A 24,112-nucleotide genomic window follows, 5' to 3' on the forward strand; every position below is an offset into this window, starting at 1 on the left:
GAATTTGAGCTAGAGTAACAACTAAATCTTTAATCAGCCCTAAGAATTTTAATTTTCTCGAATCAAAGGAGAACAAATCCTTATAGGGTCTAGTAATTTGGAGTCCTAGATGGTCCATGACTGATTTGGGCATGAGATTATGTGAGGCTTCAGAATCTAACATGGCATTGTGAAGGATCAAGTCATGCACATTTAGGCTTACATAAAATGGGGGTACGTCATCATTTGCACTTGTGACATGTGGACCAAATACAAATTTTGGGGCATCATCATCCAAGTTCAAGGAGTCTTGAGAGATTATATTGAGTTGACCATTTTCTGAACTTTTAATCATAGTAGAAATCCTTTTCCTATATTGTTCATTTCTTAAAAGCTCAGCAAAAGGAATGGAAACTTTTAACTTACTGATTTCGAACTCCAGATTGAAAATTGATGATGTTTTATCAGCATCTTTAGTGTCCTTCCTTGGTTCCTTCAGATTATCCTTCTTTGGCTCCTCTGGTTTGTCTTTCTTTGGCTCCTACGGTCTCTTTTCTTGACTTAGTTTTTTGTTCGGCTGCTATTTTCGGTGGTGGAGTTTTAATGGGAACATGCCGGCCTCTAAGGCAATACTGTCTTTGAAAATCCACCACTGCATTATTGTATCCTTGCTGATATTGAATTGAACCACAAAGATGCACACTGTCCTTTACTCCCGAGCATCCAGCAGACTGGTCATGTTCTTCTTTGGTAGAAAAAACTTAGATTTCTTCATCATCTAAGCAACCAATTTGCTGATCATCGTCATCATTGATATCTTCATCAGCAAATGATTTTGGAAATGGAGGTCAAACAACAGGATGTTGTTCTTCAGGAGCTTTCTGCTCTCTAGGGCGACTCTGAGCACCCAGAGGTCTCTTGAAATTTTTATTTTGAAATTGAGGTTGATTATCACCTTGGGAAGGAGTCAATTTGTCCACCAATTTCTCCATGGTTTTCAACATTACATCAAATTTTACATCAGGGGATGAAGATGACTCCTCTTTGAATCCTACTCGTCTTTCAACTTTCATCTTTTCCTTCTTTTCCAAAAAATTGACTTCTACTCCAATTGCGTTGCTCTGCATTTTTTCTAGAGTAGCAGGGTTCCTTTCTCTTAGATGATAGCCCAAATAAACAACAAAGCAATCCAAAAAATGTAATAATGCTAAATCAAGAGGAGGCTTAATTTCAGTTGGAATGGAATTATAAATTTTATTGAATCTGTTTGTGAATTATTGTACTGAGTCCCCTAGGTTTCTCTTGAGTGCATTATACTTGACTAAGATCTGTAAGGGGTTTTTCTTGACCTCCCATCTAGCAAGAAAAATATGTTCAATTTGTTGAAAAATATTAATACTGGCTGCGGGTAAAGATCTGAACCATTTATTTACCTCACTTGATAGGCTTTGTGAAAATAGTCTGAGCTTACATCTTCGTGGTCAACTTCCTCCAAATCTATGAAATTGTTGAGCTTGTTTACATGCTGCTGAGCTGTATAATACCCCATACCATCAAATTGAATAAGACATTGTCCATAATTTGCAGGGAGATCATGCAACAGACCTTGAAGGTTCAAAGGAGCATATCTAGCAACCATTATGCTAGGTGTAGTTACAATAGGAATTTGGAAAGCAGATGTAAAAGGGAACAAAGGCCTTTTAACAGAAGTTGATGGCTCAAGACTATGAGATCCGGTAGAAAATGGAGGTGTATTTGTAACTGAGAATACTGGAATAGAATATGGAAACTTTGCATTTCTAGTTGCGAAAGCTTGAAGTTCTTGAATTCTACATTCTAAATCCTGAAAATGGGACTAGATTTCTTGATATTGTGGTAACAATTCTATTTCTGGTATAAAAGGATCATTAACAGAAGGTTTGAAAACTATCGAATCTAAAACAGTATCTGAAAGATAACTTTCATATTTAGATCTAAACATGGAGTTTTCGAACTTTTCATCAAATTCCAAATCTTCAATAGCTTCAATCTTCGCAGGTAATGAATTATATCATTCTAGAATCTTACCCGATTTCTTGGAAGTTTTCTTTCTGAACAAATTTTCTAGACTTGACATAAATGGTGGTGGATTCAGACCAGGATTCCTTTGAGTATAGACACCTGTATGAGCCAAAACTCTGACAGTAAGAACCTTTTAGATGATAAAGTGGAGTCATTAGAGCAAACTAATTGCAGCCAAGATGATACACAAATCTCCATTTGCGCTTAGAGATATGATCTTTAATAATAAAATTGTTAAGGGAAAAATATGCTTTTTGTTCCATGGCAATGACACCAAAATGTTATAACTTAGAGAAAACCCTCGTTGTAGGGAGAAACCCTAAGGTAACCTCAAACCATGTTTAGTTTGAAAGATTGCCCTTCAACCTAGAGGGGATCTCTCCATAAAATGCAACTACTTTATGGTCAATGTAGTAGAAGGTTTTCGCGATTGAGTTCAGGTGGATAGATTTGGGTTTAGGTATAAGATGGTTGGATGATCCTCAAAGCCTACCATTGGGTGTGGAGTCAAGCTATCAACCAGATGAAATCACAAATCTAATGAGAAAATTGCACAAAGCATGGGAGTAACATGTCCTTTGACTATTTTGGAGATTTCGAAGAAATATGGATTGGGAGAAAACATAACTTATAAGAGCTAAGAACAACAAGTATTTACTGATTGATAATTTAAGAGAGGGGCATAAAATGAAATCCAATCTCATTAAACTAACATTTTAAACATGAAAGAGACATTTAATAATAGAGAAATACAGACAAGGAAATGAAACACATGATTTTTATACTAGCTTCTCATCAAACACTGCAAATAAATTTAAGATTGCTCAAACATATCCAGACTACAAGTAAATTTTCAAAATATTTCCAACCCTTTTTCATTATTCATAAACCGTCTTTATAGAGTTTCACATAAAAGTTTGCAAAATAATAGAATCCTCATAATTACAATACTGAGATATTTTAAAGCATCCTTTAAGTTCATGCATAAATAAGACAAAATTAGAAAATATCTAATGAATCCTAGAAAACTATAGGCAAATTTTCTGAATTATAGGAAAATAAAGTGATATGGTTAACAGTCTGGCTGGAAAATAGAACAGGTCCCTTTATAGATTTTCAAAAAAACATGTCCCTTTGTCTTCTTCATCAACAATGCCCCTAGATGTATTTTGCTATTCTGCGATTTTATGGAAAAATCACTGAGAGTAGGGTTGTCGGTATCACTAATTTTCTGATCTGAGATGTAGCTAACAATTGGGAGGTCAATCCTTTCAAATATCGCTGAAAATAGAGATGTCAGCGTCTCGGTTTTGTTTTAGAAAAAATCGTTGATAAGCACGTTGTCAAAATTTTCCTGTAGGTTTCGTTTACTAACCAGTATGCATAGTTTGTTCAAAATAGCTGACAAACACACTATCAAGCTTTTCAAAAACACTGAGAAAGGAATTTTTAGCTCTCCTAACTTTCATAACCTATACAAAACTAACAGGTCGACTGTCAATGAAATGCAAAAATTGAATTTTTGATTTAAACAAGTGGACAAAAATGGTTCTGATACCCTGGCATATTAGCTGAGGGTACTGACAGCTTTGAGTAACACATCCAACTTGTCTAACCTCTACTTCTTTTTCTTTCCAGTCTCCATGGGCTTTGCTTTGGCAACCTATTTATTTCCTTTAGGGTTTTCAAGTTTATTCTCAAACTCTATAGATTTTTTCTTAGACTTTGCAGGTTTCTCATTTATCACTAAGCCTTTCAGTGGCACATCAACTATGTCAATGACTTGTTTAGCTAACTCATGGTTGCTTCTAAGCTTGATTTGTACCATATCTTATTTGTTGGCCTAGCGTGCCTATTACCCGGTTTGAGAATCTCAGGTGCTTGTTCCCTTTCCTTTGTTATTGGCTTCTTTCCCTTTAAAACTTCAGGAATATATGTGTCTCCAGGGGTGTTATCTAAGGGTAAATTTGAAGAAGTAGTGAGGCCTATGTCAGCTTCTGGGCTTTTCAATGATGTAGGCTCTGGATTTTGAAGCCAAGCACTCTTCCTCTTATAGACCTTGGGATTTCTTGGGGTAGTTGAGGTATATGGGGCTTCTGAATTTTCACGCATGACGGGAGTCTGAACAGGAACTTGAGTTTGAGTCTCATTCACACTCCTAATAGTTTTGGGTCTACCTCTTTTCCTTCTGGTAGATTGAGCTTGAAACCCTCCCTAGAAAAGGAATTGGTTCCAGGTCCTCCTGAGCTTTCTTAACTGGATTTATATAAAAAAAATTATCAATTCCTTGTGATAAATAAAATTTTAGGAAGGATTAACCCTAGCCCTAAACCTAGTAGCCATGTGCTTGAGGATTTATAGCAAGTAGAAGTAGGGATTAATCCTAATCTTCCCATATAAATGAGCCAAGAAGTAGAAATGATACAAATTGATCCTATTATAACGACCCTCACTAGTAAAATATTGTTGGCAAAGCTGCAGGGGAGCATACAATTTGTCTTGTAGCTAGTCTTTTGGAACCTCTACCTTCCAATTTTCTGCTCTGTTCTCTTCCTTAAAGAAAGAAGGAATGTTTATGCCTACTAGAATATGGCTGTGAAAAAAACTGTCACCATCCATGGGCAAAGATATGGATTTTTCAACTGTGTGCTTTGTGACTTCAAATGTTAGACCGCCGAATCCTATATGGCTCCCATCGAAACCTATTGTAAATGATTGAGCTACCAAATCATGGTAATCAAAACACTGATAGAAAAACCTACTCCAAACTTCTTGTTGGAAAAAATGTAGGAGATCAGGATAAACATCTAACAAATCTGGTGCTTTAGGTTCAGTTTAGTCTAGAATGCCTCCCTTTCCCATTTTGGCTGGTATTATCCATGGGATTCGATGCTCTATCCATACCATGAAAATAATTTCAATCACCAAGTGGAAATCTCGGAAAACTTACCCATATAATTGCTTACATGACATGAGGTGTAATATTCGGTGAATGTAATTATGTGTTAAGTTAAAACTTAACATCACCCTTAGTCATGATTGTGAATCAAAGTTCATTTGATATGGAGGAATCGATCACATGGCGTTTTCAATAATTACATCAGTTAAGCACGATTAAATTCATACTTTACCCTTTTGAACATAACAGAGACATCTACATTTACAATATCGATGCTGACATGGTCAACACATTCAACATTTGAAATATTTAAAAATAACTTAATCACTGACAATTGGCCTGTCAGAGAAATGAGAAAACAACACTATCCTCATTTTCAACAATATTTACTTTTCCAACTATATCAGGTATTGAAACATTGCTAGGAGAGTTAACTTGTTTATTACAACCTTAAATGTTGATAATGTAGCTGTCAACATTTTATAAAAATTACAAAAATGAAAATTTTGATGATAACACCTTCGATCTTTGATCTCTGATATTCATATCTCTCCAATCGCTGTTATCCCAATGCGCCTCCCCCTCCGACTTCTGATATCTTCCAGGCTTTGATATGTCGGACCCGATATGCATATTAACAATGGTCAAATCAGAATATCATGTTTGCCTATATATCAGAAATTTTTAAATGGTAACAATTGTAAAACCCTTGATATCAAATCCTTGATACAAGGCTCTGATATAATGGGCCCGATAAAGTTATTAAAGATAGTTGAATACAATATCGCATCCGTTCCATATCATAGCCGCCCAATATCACAACTATTTCGTTTTGTCTCATTTTAAAAGTTATGATGAGCTTATCTCTAATACCACCCATCTCTTGCCACGTATAAGTAAAAGCCACTTAGTTAATTTAAAAAGGTCTCTTGGCATAAGTATAGTTTAACGCATTTTTATAGTTTAATCTATCAGTTTTCGCTATTTAATAAAAAAACCAACTATTTACCATTAACTTTGTTTTCTGTTTGACTTTTGATACAGGGATGCTTGCGAAAACATATAAATCACCAATGAAATTCCTCCCAGTGGAAAAAGGGATTTCTTAATTGTTAAAGACATTGTTGAATATCAATTACATTTCCCGTCAATTATTCCTATCCATTCGAAATAAGCAGGATCATTCCTATCTGCAAACCAAATTGGGAAATTCGTTATGTTGTTTTTATCTACGTTTGGTCAGAGTTCCAATTAGAGGAGGGGGAGAGGTCATGATCCACCATAGGGGGTCTCTGCTATGATTTAATTTGTGCCTATGCACTATTGTTTAGCACAAAGAGAGTTATTGTAGTTATTGAAAGAGGGTTTTTGGATCTGTTATATTTGCTTAACACTATTGCAATCAATGTGATTATGGGTCTGAGCTGCTCCAAGACTACGCATTTGCAATGTAATTTTGGAACTGTTTAATGAATTTTCATTCTTGTGTAATATTACCAGAATTATGAATTTTCATATTTTTGTCACTGTTTTATAATTGGTTTTGATCTACCTTCTAAGTAGTATGTTTCTTTGATCTCTAACACTATAGTTGAGTCATATTGTGATATGCTGCTAAAGTCTTGAATGAGCTATCTCCAAGAGGCAGAATGAGATTGAAATCATACTTAATTAATTGAATTATACTTGTGGTTAATGATAACTATTATTATTCATTTAGAGGTGTATTTTTCTTTTATGTGTATTATTAGAAATGAATTATTTCTTTCGATTTATACAAATTTTATAATGAATTATGTTTAAAATGAATTCAAGATTTTAGATGGACTTACCTTAATAACTATTTATTAAAGTAGAATAATTTACATAGTTGTTTTAACCTTTTATGAGTTTACAAATTACTTTGGAATTTATAATTGAATATTAAATCTGAATTCATTCATAAACTAGTCTTTCACCCTGTTTTAGTTATATTTCTCTCGGATTATGAGAGGGCTATCCCATTCTAGTTCGAGATAGGTTTTTCATGTTTTAGATTAGTTTTTCATTTGCATCTTAGTTTCTCTTTAAGTTCTCTCTTAAAGAGGCAAATAAATCATTTAATTGCGGTTTGATCAACCTTTTTCAATCGACCAAACCTTTGCATTGATTTACTTATTTAACTTGAATCTTTGAAGATCAATATAAAGGAAATGTAACATACTATGATGTGGATATATTAATTATTATTTTAGGTAAGATTAGTATTAGATTTGTTTTAGGTTAGTCTTAGAAGATAGGGCAATTGGACCCATAACCATTCAGAACCACCATCTTCAATGGAAAAGGAGTTGCTTTAAGTTCCCAATTGGGTGTTCTTCCCTAATTTTGACGGATCAACATGCGCCAAGAGTGTTGCAACTCCCAAGGGCTCATCAACTCTATTTATCAACATAGGGTTCATACAAACTTTGAGGTGACAATGCTATATGCACAGTAGATGGGATTCTACTCATGCCACCCTCAACTAGGACATCTGATCAATAGTGTTCCAAGACTATTTCTCATACTGAATTAGAATGAAAGTTAGCTAATGAAGGTGCAATTTAGAATCTACCTCTAACTATGAAAAGGGAAAGGCTATTAACTTCAACTTGCAAATGGCATAGAAACAATTCATGAAAAGGCAAGAGCGAAATTACTTTCAGAAAGGGAACAACGTTATCTTGCAATCATCTATCTAGTTATCATATATATTTGCAGAAAAAAAAGTTAACCTACCAAACCATAATTCAATATTATATGTGCCGTCTAACTCACTCACACTTGCAGGTAAATCAATGTTCTATTTGTTCCAAATTTGTGATAAGGAAACTAACACTATTATGATTTTTCCATGAAGGAAAAGGAGGATTTGGAGTGGCCTAGGAGCTTTCCTTGATCATGAAGTCACAACTGGGGGTCAACATCCTTCTAAACTAAGTCCAAATTGCAGCAATGATCAAAACTAGTGAAGAAACAAGCTCCTATAGGTGTCTTAGTGAGAAGGTTTAAGAGGTGGAAATGATGGTTTCGGAGTATGGAAAGGTGGATGGAGGTTGATGGAGATGAGTGAAGGGTGGCCAAATCCCCTATCCAAGCTCAGAGCCCTTTTGAAGGTCTGTTTTGCACCAATGATAACAATTGGTAGTGGAAAATATGAGCTGAATTTAAATTCTATCTAATCTATGCCAAAACTCTGATCTAATCAATAAACCAATTCCTAAGATACAAAAAGCACTTGAAAAATAAGATGAATAAAAAAAATATTCTTCTAAGAAATCATAAACATAATAATTTTGGACTGTGGTTGTAAATCATTCTATTTATGCTCCAATTAGAGAGATGAGGTAGAGGTTGCAATCACAGATTTTGATGGATTATTCTCTACTGAAATGAAAGAAACTAGAAGTGCTTTGAAATAAAAGAGATACAAATACACAAGACGGAACCAAGCCATAGGGTTGGGCCCAAACACATGAGCCTCAACCCTCTGGAACTAACTCAGTGATGAATCAATATGAAAATTCTCATTATCATTGAATTAATGTCTAGTACATCACATAATAGTAAAAAATAACAATGCCAAGTTCTTAAGCTTAATAGCTACCTATATGAAATCAAAACTTGAACCCTAATGAGATATTTTACATGCTTATTTATACAAGAGGGTAGCTACTAGAATCTCCCTAGAAAATAGGAATATTTGCCTCCAACAACTCAAGAATGGTGGATCTTGTTCCTCATTGCTTGCACTTTCTTGGCAATCAATGACCTCATTACTTTCACTTGCTTGGATACCAATGATCTTGTTACTTTCACTTACTTGGTTTCCAATGATCTTGAGTTGATGTGTGTGAGAGAGAGAGAGTGTGTTGTGATCTTGGGTTGATTGATGGAGTTAAAGACGTGGAAACCCCCCTGGATTCTCTCCTTGTTCTCTACTCCGAGCCCCTACATAGAAATCATCTCAAAAATTGCTCCATTTCTTGCAATTAAACCGTATTAGGCCACATGACATAAAAAACAACTTTTATCCTTCTCACTAAGAATAATATAACAAAAAATGTAAATAAATGTGAGAAAGGGATAGTTCTGAATCTGAAGGATGGCATCATGAGCCATATAATGTACCTATTTATGAGCCTCATCAGGCACTATGTGAGTGATACTACTACTCATAAGTCATGCAGGTTGGTTATTATTGGTCCACACTATTTAAGGATTCTCATTCTTACTCTTGTAAGTGTTTCGTTTGTCAAAGATGCACTGGTCATGATAGGAAGTTAGTCGCCCCATTGCATCCCATCGATGTTGAGGAACCTTTTCAACAATGGGGATTAGATTTTATTGGCGAAAATTTTAAACATTCATCAAAGAAACACTGATATATATTAACGACCACAAATTATTTTACTTGGTGGGTTGAAGTAGTTCCGTTGAAACAAGTGAACGAGTAGGAAGTCATCAATTTACTTAAGCAAAATATCATCACTAGGTTTGGTATTCCTACGTCACTTGTTTTCAGTAATGCAACTTACTTTTCATTGCTGAAACGTTATGATTTTGCATTAGAAAATGATATTGTATTAAGGAACTCATCTAATTACTACCCTGAGGGAGATAAGGTGAGTCTACTAATAAGAAATTGTTTCACATCATCAAGGAAAAAGTTTACTCTGAGAAAAGGAATTGGCATAATGTATTGGTGAATGCTTTTTTGGATGACCATGTCACACCAAAACCCTCTCTGCAGACTTCCTCTTACTTTCTCGTGTATGGAAATGAAGCTATCCTTCCTCTAAACATATACCTCCCATCCCTTAAACTCTCTCAAGAAACCTAAGGTAAACCTTGTCTTGTTGTTCATAGCAAGATAAACAGCCTTTTGAAGTTAGAGGAAGAAAGGCAGAAAATAAAAGAAAAGTTTTCTATTGATCACAGTCATATCAAGCGCTAGTTTGATAAGAAATCTGTAGGGAACAAGGAGTTCAGTGTGAGACCTAGTATTGAAGTAGGACAAAGCCCATGAAGAGAAAAGTAAACACACTATATTCCAATCCTCGACGATCAAACCTTTTGTTGTGCATGGTAAGATTTTCTCTCATACTTATCGTCTTTAATCCCTATATGGGAAGATGTAATCTCTTCCTATCAATGTCCAAGATATTAAATGGTATTTCCAATAACATCCTAGGGATGCATCCCTACCTATATAAATATTACTTTTATTGCCCATTTATTTGTCTTGTTCATTCATTTCATGTTGTGTCCTTTCTTTCATCCTTATTTACGTTAGTCTTGTGAACATAAAATTATGTGGAAGTGTTTTGTCTGGTTCCAACTGTTAACACCCAGGTTGTTCCCTTTCACTCCTGAGGGAATACGGTCAGGGTAACCACTAACCAGGCTTTGGATTACAGGTTCTAGCCTACCTGTAATCAGAGAGGGCTCTCTCTTTTAGTTTTAACTTTGTTTTTGAGGTTTTTATGCTAGTTATGAGGTGAGAGTTTTGTTTAAAGTTTTGTTTGAATGATGTCTTCCAGTAGCTGAGATGAGATCTTCAGAAGGTTCAGTCCATTGGGCAATGGAGTCTGTGATTATGGGTTGTTTGAGATATTGAGTAAGATTGCTAAAACTGCAGGGCCATTTAGATATATCATGAAACAAACTTAAAATTGGGAATATGAAATATGTCTAGCCAGTGAGAGGCAACTAAGAGTCTTTCACTAAGCTGGTGATGTGGGAAAAGGATATATCACTCAGGAGCAGCTTTGAATTCCTGAATAATACTCACTGTGAAAGTTTTAGTATGAAGGTGAAGCAACTAAGAATTACACTTTCATAGCTAATACTGAAGAAAACATTCATAACAACATAGATTGAGTTCAGGGTGTTTAATGGACAAATCCTGAAATATTCTTTTTCTGTGCTATTCAACTGTTAAATATAGAGCATGAGCGGATTATGATAGAATGAAATACATAACAAGAAGGTTTAGGAAACTTATTGTGCCATGAAATATGCAGGAATCCTGTAGCAATAAGTAATCACACCACAACACATCAAAACAACTCAGAACTTTAGAAATTCCATCAGCTCCCTGTATTAAAAGTCTGAAATTTACAGCATAAGTTCTCCAGAAGAGAAAATCAACAACCCCAACAAGCTTATGCGAGGGGATATATATACAATCAGTTTTACAAAATATCTGAACGCTGAGTCATTTGCTCAATAACTGCGTTCACCAACTTTCAGAATAGCAGATAAAAAAGTTATTGCTATTTTAAATATACAATGAATACCCTTCAGTTCTGTCAGAAACTTTTTTGACTTTTGGAGGCCACTGAGTCGGTTGGGCACTTTGTATTAACTCTGAATGATAAGCTCTTTATTGCTTTATCGTGCTGTAGCTTTCTCGGCCCTGTCACCTGCATCTGTCAGTGTTGCTTTGGTGGCCAAATTTTGTCTGCTGAGTTGGCTCTGTCCACTCTTCTCCAGTCATAAATAATGTATCAATTTTCTGAACATGATGAGTTATAATTTGATGTACAAAAATTTGGTGAAAAATCTGTTTGCTCACAACAATGTCTGTATCATGCTTGTCCGCCATTCCTGAGTAGGCAATTGATGTCTCAAAATAGTGCCTAAGGTTTCATCTACCTCAGTATATTTGTAGTAATTAGGAGGCACTTCAAACAGATGTTTGATCTCATTCATGATAAAAAACAAATTCTCTATTCTGTCATAGAGACTCTGCCCAAACGCAGGCCCTGTTTCCTCTGGGGTACTTGATCCTGCAGTGATCTGATTGGTGGCAAATGTATTTACCCTCTTGGCATAGTTATCATGGGATAGTAGCCTTCCTGCACTGTTCAGTAAGCTGGGAAGGCCCCTGTTATGAAATGTTGTGAATTTCTCCATGAACTTGTTCACCTCTGTTTGCATTTCTTGGCATCTTCTATCCAATGTTTGCACAAGATTTCTCAAAGTGAGGACCCTCTTCACCAGTAAGATGGTGTCAGTTCTATTGGAGATACCCATGGCTACTAGTTGAGGGCCTGTCCGGTTGTTCAGGACATTGATCATCCTATTGGCTATCTCAGACATAGTGCCTAGAGATGCCCTTGCTCTTTGGCTTTCCCTGTGAGCCCTGCCTATGAGATCTATGTGCTCATGAATGGTTTCTATATATTGCCATTGATCTGTTATGGACTGACCAATATTGGCCCATGGGACTTTCATGATTTCTGCCACCACTTTGTCAAGAGAGAGCTCTTTCTCCAGTTCTTTTATCCTTTTCTCAAGAGCCTTCACCTCTCTGGTTTTTTCAGCTACAGTTTGCTTTGATTTATCATATTTTTCATTAAGTGTAGCCAATTTTTCCTTGGCTTCATTTAGCTCTGCCATCTGGGCCTCTAGAACTTGAATCTCCTTCATCATCTTCTGCATATCAAGGCTCGGTGCCTGTTCTGATGTTGTTGCTGGTGCTGATGTTGATGGGCCTGTCCCAGCTGTTTGTTCTGTGGGAGGACTGATAATTTGAGGAGGCTCCTCAAGATTAATCACTGGCTGAGGGGGCTGAGATGTCTGGCCTCCCTCTTTCTGTTTCAGGGCTGCCTGTAATGCACCCTCTGTTGCTACTAATCTCCCTTCTGTCTCTACCAATTGTTTGTGTAGTGTTAGCAGCATGGCTGCTACATCCTGGTCCTTTCTCTACTGAGCAACATCTTCTATTTGAGGGTGAAGGGTTGCTGGAATCTTGATCATCTTCCTCAAAGCTGCTATATCTGCATCTCTTACCTTTAATAATGCCTGCACAGCTTTGGGATCACTTGGGTCATGCCCAAGCTCTATAATGATATCTTCCAAAGACCTAATCCTGTTGTCTTTGGCTTGTGAAGATGCTTTCTCCAATTCTAATTGTGCAGTAGTATTATGGAGACTATTTTGCAATTTGTGTGCAAGGAAGGTTTTGTCTGCAAGAGTGGAATAGACCATCTCACCCATTTTCTTATGAAGCTCTATCTGGTCCATTGGGTGGATGTCTTTTGCAAATACCTCCAGGTTGGTCCTTATGTAATCTGCAGCTGACTGTGGCTGCAGCATAGTAGGCATGAAATGACTCATAGTCATCTTCCCCTCTGTTATGTCATATGCTGACATAAGCCTCTGCTGGTTTGTGGGAGCCATTTTGAGCAAGTGATTGTACAGCTGGAGTCTGACTGGCTCATTTCTCTTCTTGATGTCAATAAATTGTTGTTTTATGCTTGATTCTGCCCTTCTTTGCTGGCTTGAGGAGCTGACCTCTCCTCCAAGTGTTCTTTCTTGTTCCTGTTGGAAGGAACTGGCAGATGCTTCCATGCTAGGGGGGGCCATACCCATGGATGGCCCAATAGGCATCTCTTCTTCAGAAAGAAGATTTAACCTTTGCCTTTTCTCCCCTTGTTGACTTGTTGAAGTAGTGAGGGGAGTTTCCTGCTCTCTATCCCTCTCCCTGTTCCTTTCTTCATTTAATGGAGTTTGGAGCACCGAGGCATCCACTACTGTTTCCTGCCTTGGAGGCACACTTTCCTAAGCCTGTTGCTCTGTAGATATTGGGGCCTCAGCCATTTCCTCCTGCTATTTGGGTTGCCCTTTCTGCTGTTCTGCTGTTGGGGGTGGCTACTCCTGTTCCATCTCTTTTCCTTTACCTGTGCTGGCTGCCTGAGGAGTAGTTTGAGCTACCTGCTGGGGGGCTGTAGAGGATGAGGCAGCTGCTCCAAGTTGAATTTGATAAGAAGAGGAAACCTGCCCACAATTTTCCAAGTCAGCTTCCTTCTCAAGATTCTTTGCTTCTTTTTGTAGTATTTCCTCTTTAGTACTTGCCTCTTCTAATGTGCCTTCTTTCCATCTTAACAGATTTGCATATTTTTCAATATGAGGCAGCCTGACATGATCATAGCTAGCCAACTTATACTTAACCCTTCTAAGACTAATGAAATGATTGGGATCATAGGGTATCTAGAGGAAACTGGTTTGCAACCCGAGGCACTACAGGATCTTATCTGCTTCTTGCCATGCCTCTTCTCTTTTATTGTAAATAAATGGGCCTAGCTGATTTCTGACTTTTAATTGTACCTTCTTATTTTTGCTGTGGAAATGGACCATGTCTGCATTTCCAAATTGTCTGAAATACTCTAAGGCAAAGAGTCTCATAGGGACATATCTTGGTAGCCTATATGGGGCTAACTCACAGCCATATATTCTAATTACTGTATGGTGTTGGTAAAAGTACTAATCCCCAATGCTGTAGGCCTTTGAGAGCTGGAGGATTCTTTGCATCTCATCTGTTAATCTTGGAGGAGGAGCACTCAACAGCAAGGACATGGCTGGATGGATAAACAGGTCTATGAATTCACAGTAGTTATATGGTGAAAAAGATATGTGATGGAAAACTGAAGACCAAAATACTACAGACCTTTGGTTCCCTTGGGCATCAAGCTTCTTGAGAGTAATAGGGAAGCTATCAGGCTGATAGAATAGAAACAATTGATAGATGTAAGAAGTGTATCTAAATATCCTTTCCCTCTCTAGATTCATCAACTGCTCATGAATCTTTTTGGCAATGTAGGCAGCATAATCATAGTGAACAGCAGGAGGCTTTCCAGGGGAGAAGATGGACAGCATCGCCAGAATGGTTTCATCAGCATCCTCAGATGACCTGTAACCCAGGACATAACTGATCATATCCACAAGCATCCTGCCCAACTCATTGAAATATACATTTCCTATGGGAGGAGTCCTCACAGTTTCAGAGCCTGATTGAATGAATAATTGATTGATCTTTAAAATTTGGGCACTAGACAACTTGCCTCCTTTCTTTAGCAAGTCCATCATGGAGAGAGGAGTCAATGGCTTTGCAGTATGAAAGTGTAGCATTTCATTTATGGCCTCAGGGGTGACATGGAACAAAACTGAGCCTGAGGAATTGAGGACGGCTCTCTGACATGGGTCATAGTTGGCACTGCATCTATGTATCAAGTCTGGGAGGATATTGACTTGAGGGAGATTAAGAATGGGCAAATTGGAGTCCCAAATCCCTAGGATATCATTTCCACTGAGATGCGTGGCTTTAAGGTCATTGAGTACATGAATGTGGTATTTGCTGTAGTCTGGGATTCCCTCTGCCATTTGGTAGTCTCTGTCAGCCAGGGCCTGCCATTCTAGCTCTCTTTGTGGGGCATTTAGAGGTGTAATATTCAATGCAACTGGAGTTTCCATGGTTTTTGGTACTTTGAATTGTATTTGAACTTGTTTTTCTGGGCACAGCGATACAGAGCAATGAATTTTGCAGTAGCAGGGCAATTTACAGAGGAAACAGGGTGAATTAGGGTGAAAACAAGTTGAAATGCTCCTGAAAAAGGTTTAATGAGCAAATACTGGGACTGAAGAGTTGTTTTCTTGGTGGACTTGCGTAGCAGAGGTTTTAGTTTGCAAATGCGCAAACAGACTGTAAATTTGTGGAGATTGGACACAATGGGGACTTCTGCAAGTAAAATTGGGCTTACAGTGTGGAGAATGACCAATGATTCCTGAAGATTTGCTGAACTTACAGTGTTTTTTCTTTTCTTAATTTCCTCAGAGAACTATGCGAAAAACCAGGCGCGGAGGGGAAGCTTTGATAAATACGTGGTAAACTCGGGCAAAGGTGGCAATGCAGGCGAGTTGAGGGTGCCCACGGTCTTTAAATCAATTTCTGCAGGTTGGCGGCGAAATGGTCGTAAAATTGCATGTAGGGAGCACAGTAGTTCTTTTGTCAAAAAGTGCGAAAAATGTGATTTTTGGCCAAATATTGGAAATTTTGGGCTTTGGCACGTTTTTGGGATGACGTCAGCATGACGTCATCGGGTGGGGTCGGGTACGGAAAGGTGACGTGGCGGCCTGTCAGTGGTCCACAGGGACTGATGAGGTGGCGGACAGAGTGGAGCAATGGCGGTTGGAGTGGTGATGCGACGCTGACGTGGGCGTGACATGGACATGACGTGGGCAGGCGGTACATGGAGGGCGGTAAGTGGTATTCTCGGACCGCTTAGGGTATGGGCGCGGTTTTGGCAGGAGGCCGCCCGATATAACCCAGGGATGACGCGTGTCATTGCCCTGACGTCATGGTCTGACACTTTTCGGGAGGTAACGTACCGCCATCGGGGGCGGTCCGATATCAATGTGAGCCGTCGGATGGGAGGGCCCAGATCCGACGGTTGACGGGGCGCAAAGGTGATAGGACAATACGACGGGACTCGGCGGCATTATTTTAATGATTTCTTTTGTTTTTTGCGAAATGCGCATTGTAACAGAAACTTTGGATAGGCGGCAAATGTGGGTTTTTAATAAGGTTTTTTCAAATAGTGCGGGTAAAGCATTTGTGAAGGGGTTGTAAGGGGATAAGGGTAGGGTTTAGGTTATTAAACCAACCAGGAGTTAGTTTAATCCCCGATTTTAAACAAACCATATACAACAAGACTTTGATTCTGCATGGTTTTCCAATATTTGAACATATGGTTATAATGCCAAAGGGGAGGGATATATACATATGTTGGGTTTTATACACAATAGTGTTATAGTAATAGGGAAAGGGGAACATAGGGAGTTAAGTGTAGATAGAGTTAGTAGTTAGTATTGGAGGGGAATGTGGAAGAGAGGAGGCAAAGACTAAGTTGTTAGGGAACAAACTTAGTTAGGAGAGTAGATCAAAATGAAAAGATTTTTACACAAGAAATGTGGCTCTTCTATACAACAAGGATCAACAAATGAGTTTGATTTCTCTCATGAACAAAGGTAACAGTGGGATGTTAGCAAGGAGTTTGATGGGGAATGATTGGGAAGTTAGACATGCTTCACTTTGTTGCTACAAAGCTGCTGAATAGGAAGATCTGCACTGGCCACCATGTGTTTCCTTTGCTTAGGCCAGTGATATAAAAGAAATCATGCTTCTGCAACCCCATCTACCTACCCATTCTATTGCCTAGCATTTTTTGTTACTTCAAGGGGGGTGCACTTAGACTTGCAAACCCTCATGTGCCTTTTCTTTTCCTTTGGCATTTCCTTTTGATTTTCTATCTAAGGCTAGCCTTATTACTTCCAAGGCCCCAGATTAAACAGTTGGGAACCTTCATTCTCTACCTAACTACTAATCTGCCAAGATTGAACAGTTTGGACAGATTTCTTTCTCTAGTCTACAACAAAAATTGAAACATGGCATGACCCAGCTCAGACTGTTGGATCACCCATTCAGAAGTAGGACAGCATCAACCAACTGTAGATATGTGTTTTCCCCAAAAATATGAGATCTTTGCATCACCAAAGTAGATCATATTGGTACTTCCCCTGCCAATCATGAAAAATGAAACCTATTGGTATAGGTAGCTAACAGTGGATCCACTTGGGGATGGTTTTTCTACTTTGAAAGACCAAGAACAGCAGGTCAGAATGCCTTGGCCCTTGACTTCTTCTCAAAACTTGAAAGCTTTCTCTTTGGACTTCAAAACTGGAATCTGTCATCATTGTGGAACTTCTGAAATAAAAGCCTTTTCCTGCTTATTTACAACACTTCTGAAACTGAACTATCTAAATGCTGAGAGAAAGTACTATATAAAATTGATAATGTACAGGGCAGAGCCATGCTATATACATGGAAAGTAATCAAAATAGTGCTTTAACATCTGGCCATTTACAAGGCCCTCTTCAGCTTCAGTGCCATCCAAATTCTTCAAGAAATAAGTGTTATTTCCTTGCACTGCTTGAATTACAAAGGGTCCCCTCCAAAGGGAGTCAAATTTGCCATGCTTTCCCTTGTCTTCTCTTCTTGAATCCCATTTAAGCACTTTATCATCAATAAAGAAATCTTCAGCCTTGGTTCTTCTATCAAAGGCTTTCTTCAGCTTCTCTTGTAGGACTTGGACTCTGCTATACACTTGATCTCTGGTTTGCTGTAAACATATTATCTGGTTTATTCTTCTCTGCATGTCATTTGGTTCAGCTTGACTTTCTTGAAGCAGTTTCATGACAGGGACCCCTAATGATGAAGGGAATTTGGCTTCCATTCCATAAACCAACTCATATGGGCCGACCCCAATAGATCTTTTGGTTGTTAGCCTGTCTGCCCATAAGGCATTTACAAGCTTCTTATGCCAATTTTTCTTATTCTCTTCCAGTATCTTCTTGATGATGTTAATAAGACTTTTGTTAGATGATTCAGCTAAACCGTTGCCTTGAGGGTAATATGCAGTAGAATGGCCCAAAGTAATGTGGAATTTGTGGCAAAAGTTCACCATCTTCTTGGATCTGAAAGCAGCAGCATTGTCTGTTATGATCTTGTCAGGACAACCAAATCTGGAAAGGATATTAGTCTCAAGAAACTGAATGATAGTAGAATCATTTGCTTGTCTGCATGGGACAGCCTCAACCCATTTAGTAAAGTAATCTGTGGCTGTTAGAATCCATCTATGTTGGCCTGAAGATGAAGGATGAATTTCCCCAATGAAATCCAAGCCCCATTGCTGAAAAGGCCTTTCTGTTGCAATAGGTTTTAAGGGAAGTGGCAGTAACTTTCTTTTTCCCTCAAACACTTGACACTTATGACATGTAGTGGTGAAATTTTTAACATCAGAGAACAGAGTGGGCCAATAGTAACCTGCCCTTAATATCTTATCCACAGTGGACTTCCAGTACAAATGTCCACCACAATCACCTGCATGAAATTCTTTCATAACATTGTTAGTCTCATCCATATTCAAACAGTTCAGCAATATGCCTTCATGATTTTTCCATAGTAAATTACCATCTATAACACAAAATCTTGAAGCTTTCATTTTTAAAAATCTAGATTTGGTTCTGGACAATCCCGGGGGAGCACACAGGTTTTGCAATATATAACAGATATCAGAATACCACAGGGATTGTTCAAAGGCTGCATTGATCTTTGGAGTCGCCAGCTCCGATTCATTGTCCAGTTGGTTAATATCCAAGGCTTGGAAGTTTGATTCTGACATCAATTTAGCCAAACCTTGCCCTTTTATCAGTTTTGTAGGTCTTATCTCAATGTCAAATTCCAATATGTTAGCAATCCATTTTCCTCTTCTGCCCTCTAAGTTTTCTTGAGTTAGTATGTCTTTCACAATGGGATTTGGTACATAAGCAATAACATGGGAGTATAGGATGTAGATCCTAAAGTCTTTGATGGCTTTGACCAGAGCATAAGCTTGCTTTTCCATGATCTGATATTTCAGAGGTGCATCTCTAAGGGCTCTACTAAAGAAAGCAATAGGTTTTTCATTCCCTTGATCATCTTTCTGTAATAAGACAGCAGCAACAGTATGCTGAGAGGCAAAAGAAAAAATGATAAATTCTCTGTCGAATTGAGGATTTGTTAAGACTGGGGTTTGGGTAAGGGCCAATTTAATGCCTTCAAAGGCTTGATTTGCTTCTACTGTCCACTTCACTTTTGAATCCTTTTTTAGCATGTTGTTTAATAATCTGATCAATTCTGCTAAGTTTGGAATAAATCTCCTTAGAAAGTTGATCTTTCCCAAGAAGGCTTGTAATTCTTTAATATTTCTTAGATGGGGCATTTGCAAGATGGCCTGTATTCTGTCTGGGTCAATTCTAATGCCATCCTTTGAAATGATATGACCCAACAACTTACCTTCCTCCAAACCAAATATAGACTTCTTGGGATTCAAGGAAATGCCATATTTCCTACATGTTATGAATATTTGTCTCAAGTGTTTCAGATGTTCTTGGTCAGATTTTGAGAAAGGTTTGAGGTCATCTAAGTAAATAACAAGGAACTCATGAATCTCTTTAGCAAAAGCAATATCCATTGCTCTTTGAAATGTAGCTCCTGCATTTTTCAACCCAAAAGGCATTTTAACATACTTGAAAGTTCCCCATGGGGTTGTGGATGCTGTTTTATCTTGATCATCACGGTGGACTAGGATCTGATTGAAACCTGAAAACCCATCAAGTAATGAGATTCTTGAAGCCCCTACCACTCTTTGGAGAATGTGATCCATTTTAGGTAAGGGATAATTGTCTTTGAGGGATACTTGATTCAAATTCCTTAGATCAACACAAAGCCTAATCTCACCAGTCTTCTTTCTTGTGGGGACCAGATTTGAAATCTAGTGTGAAAACCTGATTGGTGCTATGATACCAGCTTTAAACATTTTTTGTACCTCTTTCTCAATTGAAGGGAGAAGCATAGGATTAATTCTTCTCAATTTTTGCTTGAATGGCTTTTGATTGGGCTTGAGAGGGATGGTGTGTTGAATAACAGAGGTGTCACAGGATTTCAAATCCTCATAACTCCATGCAAACACATCTTGGAACTCTTTAAAGAGGTCAATGTATTTAGGCTTCTGGTCAGGAGGTAGAGAGGCAGACAATTTTATTATCTTGGGTTTTTCAGTAGTTCCAATGTTGCATTCTTCAATGGCAGCATTAAGGGGTTGCATTTTTGGTTTTCTAGGAACATCATTTGAGTCAAAAATGTCCTCCAATGGTGTTAGGCCTGTTGGTAGAAAATTGTCTTTTAGCTCTATGATTTCAGCCTCTGCACCAGCTATTTCATCAAAATGCAATTGTTCAAGTTCTTGTATTTTTTCCTTGTCAAAGGTTGTTGGACAAAGTATTTGATTTGCTGTTTTGGGTGATATAGTTGTATGGTCCTTTTCAGTTAGTGGCTGTGTGTCTTTCACAGAATCATCATCAATGTTCAAACCTGAAAATTCATGCTGCAAGGTCAAGAAACTATTTATCTGTGTGTCATCCTCAAATACTTGCCAATCTTTAATATTGTTTGGGATAGAAGGTCTGTGTTTTATCTCAGCTGTAAAACAATGGTTGGGTTCAAAAGGCAATTTGCATGTACTGGCAAATGTAGCTAAACTGTGTGCATGAAGGTTGTGGGTCCTAGGTATTTTGGTCATCTGAAATTCAGTGAAAGCCTTAAGTATTTCAATAGTAGCAGATCTGTATGATCTTAGTCTTTTGTCATTGGTGACAAAATTGCCCTTCACTTTTTGAATAATAAGGTCTGAGTCTCCCATGATTGAAACTTTTGTGGCCTGTAAGGATTTTAGCAGTTTGAGGCCTAGCAAAAGAGCCTCATACTCTGCCATATTGTTAGTGCATCTGAAATTAAGCCTATAGGCTCGACCTTCTGCATGATTGCTTTGTTTGTTATGAATCCACACTCCAGCTCCTGCCCCTAATTTGTTGACTGATCCATCAAACTCAAGAAACCAGAGGATCTCTTGATTTAGGGGATTTTCAACATCTTCTCTATGACTTGGGATTATAAGCTGGAGGTCTTGTTTTTCATCTTGTTTGTCCTCTAGAATTGTCTCATCAACTGATTTCTCAATCTTGATTTCTTGGGAACTTGATTGCTCACTCATATGCAGATCTTGTTCAAGTATGACAGAGTTGTTATCACTCATTGGACTTATATCATCATTGAACAGAATGAAAGAATCAAGGTCTGAGTGAACTGCATAAATAGGGAAATTTTGAGGTTTTTCTTCACTGCTCACCATGTATTTCATGAGTGACTCTCTGTGTAGCCTCTTTGGCTGCCTAAAGACAGAGATAGTGGCATATGACATGTCCAATTATAGGGAACCTTGGAGTTTGGCTCCCCATGATCTTGATAACAGCATTCCATATTTGGGTGGGATATCAGCAACTACAACATCCATTAAGATTGTTTTGTTTGGGTACTGGACAAGGGACACACATAGATCTTTTATCAGGCCTAAACACTTAACTTGGCTGGAGTCAAATGAAAATAGGTCCTTATATGGTCTTGTAATGTCTAGATTCAATCTCTCCATTACTGACTTAGGCATAAGGTTATGAGAAGCGCCTGAATCAAACATTGCATTGTGTAATATCTTATCATGAATATGCAAGCTGACATAAAAAGGTAATATTCCAGTAGCTCCTGTCTTTCCATCAACCTCTGGATCGAAAAGCAATTCTGGGGTGTCATCCAACACATTAACATCATCTTTGTTGTGGGTCAGTTGAAGGGGCTTCTTGATTTGTTGTTTGTAAATGTTATGCTTGGCTAGCTCTGAAAGAGGAATGGCTATCTTTAATTTGCCAATTTCAGCTTCTAAGTCAAAAGGTTTTTCAGATTGGATCTTGGTGTTCTGGTTGACCACTTTTTCTTTCTCAATTGAGTTTTTAGAGGCTTCTTCTTGACTTTCAATCTGATCTTGAGGTTTGTCCTTTTTAGTCATCTTTTGGACAGTGTTGCTTGGATTATGTTGTAAAGGTGATGCAACCACTGGTTGTTGATTTGAGGGAAATTCTTCGGTTACCTCTTCAACAGTTACTTCATCTGTAATTGAATCAGTTTTGTTAATAGGCTATGTGACAATAGCCTTCTTAGGCTGCAGGCTATCCTTTATTTTCTCAGGCTGTGGCACATTTATAGTTCTGCTTCTCAATTTGTATTGCTTATGAACTTCAAAAACAGCTGTGTCATAGCCTTGTTTGAAATCAAATGATTCACCTGATTTGGGTTGGAATTGATTTATGTTTTCATCTTCATGATTTTCTTGACTCAGAAAAACTTGCTGATCACCGTTCAGGCCCATCAAATTGATGTGGGTATCATCTATCTGCTCACTGGAAGTAGATGCTTCAGCATAGTTTTCTTGGAACGGAGGACTAATCTCTGGTTCAGGGCTGGCCTTGCCAACATTAGGATTTTGATTTCTTCTAAAATTGGGATTCCTGATAGGATTATTATGTGGTGCTTCCCATGATGACTTCCTCTCAACTGATTCTACTCTGTCACCTAATCTATGCATACTAGTGATTATTGCATCCAGTTTCTGATCCCAGCTTGAAGGCTCTTCTTTGAAGGTAGTCTTTCTTTCAGTTCTGGTCCTATTTCTCTTAGCTATCAGGTTGGCTTCTACACTAACTACTATGTCCTGCATCTCAGCTAAAGTTCGGGGAGCCCTTTCTCTTAATTGGTATGCCATATCTGAATCAAACCCATCAGGAAAAGTATATAGAGCTAGATCAAGTGGGGGTCTGAGATTTTGGGGAATAGCATTGTAGACATTGTTGAACCGAGCACAATAGTCCAAGACAGTTTCTTGGGGACCTCTTTTAATAGTATTGTATTCAGATAAAATATGAAGTGGATCCTTTTTCTTCTCCCATCTGTTGATAAAGGTTTGATACAGGGCTTCAGGGTCAGCTATAGAATTTGCTCGGAGTGACCTAAACCATGATCTTACATCTCCAGTTAGACTTTGCACAAAAATTTTCATCCTAACCCCATCATCATCTATCTCGTAATTTTCAAAATAATCCTGCATTTTCCTAGTATTTTGAAGGGCTGGATAAGAGCCAGTACTATCAAAATATGGAATCTTGCTTTGGTAATCTTGAGGTATAGGCCCTGGATTGGCAGGTAACTGCAATGGAGCATACCTATTAGCCATGTTTGGTGGGACAATAGGGATAACAGGAACTAATGGGACAAGTGGAAGAAAGGGGATGAGAAGGGTATTTGTAGTGGATGGAGGGGTTGAAAGGACACCTTGTGAAGTAGATGAAGAACTAGGAGGTTGTGGAACAGTGGTATGAGGATGTAGAGAAACCTTAGCAGGGGTTGGAATATTAGTTTGAAATCCTGCTTCAGAACTTAAATCTGATAAAGTCCCTTCTGATTTGTGTTTCTTAAGGATTCTTGGGATCAAGTTTGGATTTTGAAACTCAGGTGATGGATCCGGATCTGGGTTAGATCTTGTATAACGATTTTTCTTCTTAGGAGCCCGTTTCTGTGATTTTCCTTGGGAGAATTTCTAAGAGATAGTGATATTTGACAAGGACTGATCAAGTATAGCACAACTGTATGGAACTTAAGACTAAAATAAAGATTGACTGAGGCAGCTTTTATGTACTCCTGCAAATGCAAAGCAGAGGCAGTTTCTAAGGCTGTCTGGCTGTCACTCAGGCTTTATCCACAGTATTAAGAATCAAACAGGGGTTTATGAATTTCATTCAATCCCGAGTCGAGTCGCCATTTATGTTAACACCCAGGTTGTTCCCTTTGACTCCTGAGGGAATACGGCTGGGGTAACCACTAAC

Source organism: Pinus tabuliformis, chromosome 9 (assembly GCF_031772625.1).
Source record: "Pinus tabuliformis cultivar Carrire ecotype Pingquan chromosome 9, CPIR1, whole genome shotgun sequence".
Lineage (NCBI taxonomy): Eukaryota > Viridiplantae > Streptophyta > Pinopsida > Pinales > Pinaceae > Pinus > Pinus tabuliformis.